The sequence below is a fragment of the Chanodichthys erythropterus genome, chromosome 17 (genome assembly GCF_024489055.1).
Source record: "Chanodichthys erythropterus isolate Z2021 chromosome 17, ASM2448905v1, whole genome shotgun sequence".
Taxonomy (NCBI): domain Eukaryota; kingdom Metazoa; phylum Chordata; class Actinopteri; order Cypriniformes; family Xenocyprididae; genus Chanodichthys; species Chanodichthys erythropterus.
This window is the reverse complement of record NC_090237.1, coordinates 24,699,294-24,708,844: the sequence shown is the minus strand read 5'-3', so window position 1 is coordinate 24,708,844 and position 9,551 is coordinate 24,699,294. Positions and strand designations below refer to the sequence as shown.

The window sequence follows — 9,551 nt, the reverse complement described above, 5'->3', positions numbered from 1 at the left end:
ACGATATTTTATCATGATCATTTGGTGTTTTCATTTCAGTTTTGTAGAATTCCATTCACAATGTTGATCTGGTTACGGTGAGAACAGTGCTGAGAGACTTGAGCCATCATATGGTATAAAAATAAATAAATAAAAATAAATAAATGTGTTCAACAAGCTGACAGAAGTTGATCCATCTCTTTGTTGGAAGGGTGTAAATGTAATTATTTATGATGTCTATGGGTGAAAACCAATGAGTATTCGATATCAGTGCCGTAAACCATGTTGTAAAGGTTCTTGAGGGTGCAACTTTCATTTTTGAATTATAACAAGCAGGAGCTTTGACTGTGATGGTCACTGCTGTGCTGAGAATGAAGATAAGATCGCCGGAAATAGGTCTGAATTTGGATCTGTTCCTTACAACATATTAATTCTAAAGATTTGGAGTACAGTGAACAAATAAAATTGATGTGATTTGTGAATTTATGTTGTGCTTTGGTGTATCTTATGGTTGTATTGTCAGTCGCTGCATAGGAGAAAATGTCTTCTGTGTCGCACAGCAAACAAACTAAATATTACAAAATGGTTAAACAATTACAGAAATTTTATTCATTTTAAGGTTTCAAAGTGTAGTCATAGTTTAACATTATGTAATCCTCCAAAACGAGTTTGCAGCACAAGAACAGGAACAGTTTTGTTATTTCATATTAAAGGTGCCCTAGAATTAAAAATTGAATTTATCTTGACATAGTTAAATAACAAGAGTTCAGCACATGGAAATGACATACAGTGAGTCTCAAACTCCATTGTTTCCTCCTTCTTATATAAATCTCATTTGTTTAAAAGACCTCCGAAAAACAGGCAAATCTCAACATAACACCGACTGCGTAACAGTCGGGATCATTAATATGTACGCCCCCAATATTTGCATATGCCAACTCATGTTCAAAGCATTAGACAAGGGCAGGACATCTGGATCTGCACAGCTGAATCACCAGACTAGGTAAGCCAGCAAGAACAATAGTGAAAAATGGCAGATGGAGCGATAATAACTGACATGATCATTGAGATCATTTTTAGTGATATTGGTTAATTGTCTTTCTAAATATTTTGTTAGCATGTTGCTAATGTACTGCTAAATGTGATTAAAGTTACCATCGTTTCTTACTGTATTCACAGAGACAAGAGCCGTCGCTATTTTCATTTTTAAACACTTGCAGGTATTCATAAAAAACTTCATTCTTTATAAATCTCTCCAACAGTGTGTAATGTTAGCTTTAGCCACGGAGCACTATCAAACTCATTCAGAATAAATGTAAACATACAAATAAATACCATACTTACACAATTAGACATGTTGCATGACAAACTTTGTAAAGAACAATTTTGAGGGTTATATTAGCTGTGTGAACTTTGTTTATGCTGTTAAAGGCAGGCGCGAGCTCCGTGGGCAGGGAGTGTGAGCATTTAAAGGGGCCGAAGCCTAAATCGGCTCATAGTTAATGATGCCCCAAAATAGGCAGTTAAAAAAATTTATAAAAAAAAATCGATGGGGTATTTTGAGCTGAAACTTCACAGACACATTCAGGGGACACCTTAGACTTATATTACATATTTTAAAAAGACGTTCTATGGCACCTTTAAGAAGATGAGTAAACTGCATTCAATAAATTAGACTAAAAACATGTAGGCCTATTGATGTGTCAATTAAATACAACAGATTTAAAACACTGCCACGATTTTCATTTTTTTACTGACCCCAAACATTTTGAACAGTATTGCACACTTTTGAAAACAAGTATTTTTAGATTTTTTTTTTTTTTATTAATTGTTATTATTTTATTTTTATAGATTATATAATTATAAATGAACACACATTTATTTATTTTTATTCTTTTATATTTTTTAGATATTATATAATTATTTATGAACAATTGCATCCATCGGCTTGATTTAGTTTCTGTCACCCTAAAATCTCAACATCTTTTGGTTTAAGAATATTTATGGTATTTTCTCCCATACACTGACAGTGGAAAGTCCCAGGTGCTGTCAAATTCCCAAAAAACACTATAAAATGCACAATAAAAGCACAATAAATGTAGTCACTAAGACTTGTGCGGCATATTTCATGTCTTCTAAGGTCATGGGTCGTGCAATAACTTTGTGTGAGAATCAGACTGAAATTTAAGTCATTATTCACTGAAAATTCAGCTTGACAGTTATGGTCTCCATTCACTTTCATTGTATGGAAAACAGCAGTTTGAACATCTGAAGACATGAGGATGGATAAATGATTTCATTTTTGGATTAACTTTAATAAATGCTTGGTGCACATCTGAACACAGCCCACATCCCACTACGAATCACGCTGTGGTAGGAGACGTCCTTGCTGCGAGTCCAACAACCTCGAGCCTTTCCCCTTTTCATCTCCGCACTAATGCACCCAGACAGCGGGACGTTCACAGCTCGTGACCTTACGACCCGCTCTGTTTCGTGAACTGTCACTTTTATGAATAAATTAGCGATAATCATCTTGCGCTTTTTTATTTATGCCTCCTAATCAGTGTTATTCATCTAAGCCCGCAGACAGCCGGTGTCTCTATCCAGTCAAGTGGCAGCGGGTACCGCAGAGGTCAGCTGGGTCTGTTTCGTGTAACAGCTTAAACATACATAAAGGATCTAGCGTGGAGCCGGAGAGATTTACCGATGGACGGCCTCCAGATGTCGGGAGCAGCGCTGAGCAGATAAAAGCAAAGTGCTCCCTCTGTCTCTTGACAGGTTGGATTGAGATGCTGCAAATTCTCAAGAGCCATTAAAGTTTGTGAGTTACAAAGCTGGGGAGGAAAGAAAAAAAAAAAAAAAAAAACTGGCTGGCTGGGGTGCACAGCTCAAGCGTAAGTGCTACAAGTACAGCTACGTTTTTTCCCTCCCGTGCTTTTTGTGGTGCACATTTTTGGCTAATGACTGCTTTCTCAGCTGAGTACGTTTTAGCAGGCAGTTTTGACAGGAGTGCTTGACAGCTGTGACTGGAATTTGAAGGTTAAAAGATGATTGGAGTTTGAGTACAGTTAAGTTCTTGACTTCAAAAAAAGCATGTACTCAAGGTTTCAGTTTCTCGTTGCTTGAGGTGTCCAATCATAGTGGTGAGGGATAAGAGAACCAATTTGTTGGGTTCCAAAAAGGATAATTTTTTTCCCGTTACATGAATAAAGGAAGTACATAAACAATACAAGCATAAATATACAAAAAGATCATGAACTTTTTGATGCCACGGACCCCCTTCCTAAAATATAAAGGCCATATAAAATATTATCTAGATATGTGTAAAATTTCCTTTAATTATTTTTTTTTTATAGTAATTGTATTACTACTCTCTATTCAAGTGACACTTTATTTATTTACTGTGTATTATTACTATTACTTTAAAATTAGTTGACTCTTATTATTACTTTTTAGAAAGTTGATACCTTTATGTTTATTTCACATTTTTAATTTTTTCTCAGCTTTTCCAAGGGCCCCCTTGCGGCCTCCTTTGACCAGTTTAAAATCCCATGTGTGATAAACTCTGTGTCAGCTCTTAAACCTAGTGTGTAAGCTTTTTCCAGTATAAGTCCCTCGCTGGAGATGGCAGGCCGGAAGTGATCTTCTCTTTTACATGTGGGATCACATTACTGCAGTCTGGAGGTACATGTCATCGCTAATGCACTTCACATGGACGGCATACTCGTCTGAGCCCCCCAAAATCCCCTCACAATCACACTCACCTCCCCCTGGGGACCCTCACTCTCTTGCTTGAAGAGAAAGAAAAAAAAAAGGCTCCAAAGAAGTGTTACAGTGCTAGTGCAAAGACTACTTGAGAAAAGACAGTGGAGCGGGACTTGGCTCGGTGACTTGGCTGATGTCATTTTCTTTTGGCAGGCCAGTGTTACCCCCACATCTGCCTGTATTTCCTTATTTATTTTTGTCACGTGGGTGCTGCTCTACTTGAGCGGAGGCTAGTGATGAAGCACTGAGCTGAGGCAGCCCGATCCCAAGTGACAAACCGCCTGACTGCAGAGTAGATAATGAATGGTGAAAGAGAAATAGAAAGAGGGAGGTATATTAGGTCAGTTATAACATTTGGAGACCAGATGCGCCTCAGTGTTGTCTCTTTCTGGCTCAATGAGGGGTAGTGAAGATACTCATCAGTGTGTGTGATTTTCTTTTTCTGATTTTTTTTATTTTTTATTTTTTATTATCTGTTCAGATTACCATGCATATGTGCTATGTAGTTTTAAACGTGAGCGGAGCCCATTCAGTGGTTTTCAAAAAGTGTTTTACACTTATAGTGGGATAGTTCACCAATAAAGTTATATTATCAATTACTCACCCTTATACGGAAGAGGATTAGGGCCAAGCAATAATAAAAAAATAAAACCATCCCGAGATTAAAGTTGTTAAATTTTAAGAAAAAACTCGTTAAATTACGAGAAAAAACTCGTTAAATTTCAAGAAAAGTCAAGATAAAATGTTGAGAATAAACTCATAAAATCATAAAATTTCGAGAAAAAAGTCGAGATAAAATGTTAAGAATAGTCATTAAATTATGAGAAAAAAGTCGTTAAATTACGAGAACAAATTCATTAAATAATGAGAAAAATGTTGTTAAATTTTGAGAAAAAAGTCAAGATAAAATGTTGAGAATATAGTCATTAAATTATGAGAATAAAGTCATTAAATTACGAGAAAAATGTCATTAAATTATGAGAACAAATTCGTGATTTAACGAATTTGTTCTCGTAATTTAACGACTTTTTTCTCATATTTAATGAATTTATTCTCAACATTTTATCTCGACTTTTTTCTCGAAATTTGACGACATTTTTCTCATAATTTAACGAATTTCTTCTCGTAATTTAAATATTTTTTCTCGTAATTTAAAGACTTTATTCTCAACATTTTATTTTGACTTTTTTCGCAAAATTTAACAACTTTAATCTCGAGATGGTTTTATTTTTTTATTATTGCTTGGTCCTAATCCTCTTCCGTACCCTTATGTTGTTTCAAACCTCTAATTGTTTCTTTCTACTGTTGAACAAAAAAATTTGTATTGACTTTTTGTCCATAAATTTAAAGTTGATTTTGGACCCCACTGACTGTAAAAAAAAAAAAAGTGATTTTAGTGATAATAGATAAAAAATGTGACAGTAAAAACTGTTAATTGGTTAACATTAAGTTTTCTTACTATAAACGTGAATAACTGTAATAGATCTCTTATATTTACCTAGTTCTGCCATGAAACTCTAGATGGCACAGGCTGATAGGTATTTAACTCATTTGGTAGTGATCATATCATTATCTAAATAGCACAGCTTAATCGCCTACGTCATTGTGACATCACCGCTCTAGCTGGAGGCAAAACATGAATAAGAACTAATAGCGGTCGTGCTAAAAGTTTGAGGTTTTGACTTGTTCGTCTTGTTGTGTTTTTGGCTGCCAGAATAAAAGGAACAGGACTTTTGGTTCAAAACTAAAGTTTTACCAGATCCCGGCAGACATTCCTTCACAGAAATCAAAAAGATAATTGTGGTTGAATGTAATACGGCATACAGACTGGACGGAGATGATCATAAATAATACTCGTGTTTGCAGCGCACGCTTCATATCAGGTAAAATAATCGATGCATATGTAATGGTGTGTTTATAGGTGCAAAGTCGCCAACTTTCAGCTCACTAGCTAGCTTAACAAACATACAGCGATAGATGTGTGTGCCATCAATGAATGGTCTCTTAAAATAATCCACATTGCTAGCCATAATCATAGTTAGCCCAGCGTTAGGTTACATTAGACAATAAGCCTTAAATTCTCCGAACCACCTGAAAGTAATTCATATGTTGTCTAGGAAATATCCAAAACTTAAGTTAATTTACAAAAATAGCTGTCACGGTCCCGCATAGTCAGTGACTGTACATATTTGGACAGTTCTGAACCTTCTTCTGCTTCTATGTTTAATAAATCCCTCCTAAAACATGCTAGCTTACGCTTGTCAACATTGAGTCCAGCGTCTCTTTTTGCCTCCAGCTAAGCCCCGCCCACCAGGAAATGTTGCAATGTTTACAAACTTTTAAGGGGTCTATTGGTTGCTGTTGCATCAGTGGCCAATGAGCTGCGGCTCAACATTCAAACAAATACCGGTCATGTTGCTGTTAGCAGTTTGCAGCACGCTTTCAGAAACCCTCAACCTTCCCCAGCTCCACCTGTATAGATATGCTATGGGGGTTCATTCATGTGTGTTACATGCTCACAGCAATGTGTGTGAATGTATTGGCAGTAGCAAGTCTCGGTACTTGCTCTGCAGCAGCAGATCTATTCCGCCAACACCAAATACATTAACATTGCCATATCCATTACCATGCAAATCTCTATTAACAAACCAATCTCCTGAGAGTTTTCATGACAGAATTAATGTAATTTTACATTTTTGGAAGTGAAAAAGAACGACTCGTATAATTTACCATAAATTGACAGTTCTTCTTAGTTTTTTTCTAATCATTTATATACATTTGGGTTTTATGTTACATCTAATGTTGTTAAATTAAAGGGTTAGTTCAACAAAAAATGAAAATTTTGTCATTAATTATTCACCCTCATGTTGTTCCAAACCCGTAAGACTTTCGCTCATCTTCAAAATGCAAATAAAGGTCTTTTTGATGAAATCTGAGAGCTTTTTGTCCCTCCATTGACAGCCTACACAATTGCAACTTTTTTCAAAAAGTTCATAAAGAGATCGTAAAACTAATCCATATGAATTGAGTGGTTTAGTCTAAATTTTCTGAAGAGACTCGATTGCTTTATATGATGAACAGATTTAAATTTAAGCTTTTAATCACATATAAACATCGACCAGTGAACATAAAAAAGCTGCGAACATTAAAAAAAAAACTCTTCCGGAAGCTCAAATGTGCTGCATAACACATGAGAACGAACCTCATTGGTTTGTTCTGAGCTTTCAGAAGAGTTTTGTGACAGAACTTTGTTTGATGGTTTACACAAAAATATTAAGCAGCACTGATTTTAACACTTATAATAATTATTAATAATAATTACAGAAATAAACTAAATTTTAAATTATATTAAAATATAAAACAGTTATTTTAAATTGAAATAATACTTCACAGTATTACTGTTTTTACTATATTTTTGATCAAATAAATGCAGCATAAGGAACTTTTTTCAAAAGCCAGTTGGGTAGAATTAATAGCAAAAATGGCTCAGAAAGTGCAGTAAGTTCTGACATTTTAGAGTTAAACATTTTGTAAAGTCTCAAATCCTAAATACATTTTTGGGCCACTGTATATGACTGGTTAAAACCACCAGATTGTGGTTTAAAGCGACTTTGGTTTTGTGCCTCATGCATTCCCCATCATTGCTGGCTAAATAAAGCTTTATTCATTCAGCACCTTTTAAAAGTGTTGACAAAGATCTTTACAGAAAACATAAATGTCATACAATAATATAAAATTGGGAAATATAAGATAATTAAATAATAATAATAAAAAGATCAAGACACATGGAATGTATGTATAAAATCCATAAAATGCCCTCATTCTGAGGCAACTGTTTATATCCATGCCCAGTGGCTCTTCTCTCACCCTGATCCCTCACCGCAGGACATGAGAATATTTTTGAGGCCCACTTTTTGCAAATGCCCTCTTTCCTTTTGAACTCCAACCCGGCTCATGCTCTTCCCCCTCGTACCTTTGAGAGCAAACAAGAGAACGGAGGAAAATTTCCCATAGTGAGAAGCACAACCACCTTTTAATCATCTCCAGACCCGTGGTGTGTGTGTGAGAGACAGCAGAGGAAGGAGAGCCCGGGAAACGTTGAGAGGGAGGGCGTGAGACATTCCCTAAGGCCTCCAAAGCGCTCCAGGCAAGGCGAGAGGGCCAGTCTCAAGACGGAGGTCTTCGGTGATCTGTCACTGGGTGCTCACAGAGAGGAAATGGCTGTGTTTAAGGGGCAAGAGGATACAGTTTCATTCAGCAATTACATCTCTCCTGTGTTTACGGATCTGTGCACAGAGGAAGAAAAGATGCTTGCGCACGCACAGGGCCAAGTTCCAGGCTTTTTATGGCTTTGGCTCTCGAAAGCGGATATGTGACCTCAGATAGATCTTTGCTTTCTTAAATACATAGCAATCCAATTTGCTGCGATCACTATCACTAGATGTTTCATTTGGGCTTAACATGAGACTTTTGGAGAAAGATTTCTGTCTACAGATGTTTTTGCCACTGGTTTTATTTTTATTGTTTTACACATGTTCTGCAATCCATTTTTACCAGGACTTATTTAGGTGCAATTGTTTATTATGCCCTCTGTTACATGCATATTTGTGTATATACATGCACTAAATTAAATAATATTTTTACATGTTGTGCATAAAATACTTTGTTCATTTATCTTGATATCTGACATTTATCTTTTTTTCCTTCTATGATCTTCAAACATCAAGTACTCTAGTCACTTAAATGATGCAACAACCAAATATATACACTGCTCAAAAAATAAATGAACACTTTTTATTCAGAGAATAGCATCAAGTCAGTTAAACTCCTGGGATATTGATCTGGTCAGTTAAGTAGCAGAGGGGGTTGTTAATTAGTTTCAGCTGCTTTGGTGTTAATGAAATTAACAACAGGTGCACTAGATGAGGCGACAATGTGACGGCATGGTTCAGTGTCACTACTGGTAGCATGAGTCTATACCTAGACCCTACAGAGGTTGCACAGGCAGTCCAACTCCTCCAGGATGGCACATCAATACGTGCCATTGCCAGAAGGTTTGCTGTTTCTCCCAGCACAGTCTCAAGAGCATGGATGAGATTCCAGGAGACAGACAGTTACTCTAGGAGAGATGGACAGGGCCGTAGAAGGTCCTTAACCCATCAGCAGGACCGGTATCTGCTCCTTTGTGCAAGGAGGAACAGGAGTAGCACTGCCAGAGCCCTACAAAATGATCTCCAGCAGGCCACTAGTGTGAATGTCTCTGACCAAACAATCAGAAACAAACCTCATGAGGGTGACCTGAGGGCCCGACATCCTCTATTGGGCCCTGTGCTTACTGCCCGGCATCATGGAGCTCGATTGGCATTTGCAATTGAACACCAGAATGGGCAGATCCCTGTGTTTTTCACAGATGAGAGCAGATTCACCCTGAGCACATGTGACTGATGTGAAAGGGTCTGGAGAATTGGTGGAGAACGTTATGCTGCCTGTAACATCGTTCGGCATGACCGGTTTGGTGGTGGGTCAGTGATGGTCTGGGGAGGCATATCCATGGAGGGATGCACAGACCTCTACAGGCTAGACAACGACACCCTGACTGCCATTAGGTATCGGGATGAAATCTTTGGACCCACTGTCAGACCCTATGCTGGTGCAGTGGGTCATGGGTTTCTTCTGGTGCACAACAATGCCCGGCCTCATGTGGCGAGAGTATGCAGGCAGCTCCTGGAGGATGAAGGAATTGATAACATTGAATGGCCCCCACGCTCGCCTGACCTAAATCCAATAGAACACCTCTGGGACATTAT

At 37.3% G+C, this 9,551-nt stretch overlaps 1 protein-coding gene across 1 annotated transcript in view; it reads left to right on the top strand.

Moving 5' to 3' along the window:
- The window catches only part of nbeab (neurobeachin b), a 377,709-nt gene that overhangs the window by 207,989 nt on the left and 160,169 nt on the right, over positions 1-9,551 (top strand). The gene's annotated exons all lie outside the window — the stretch shown is intronic.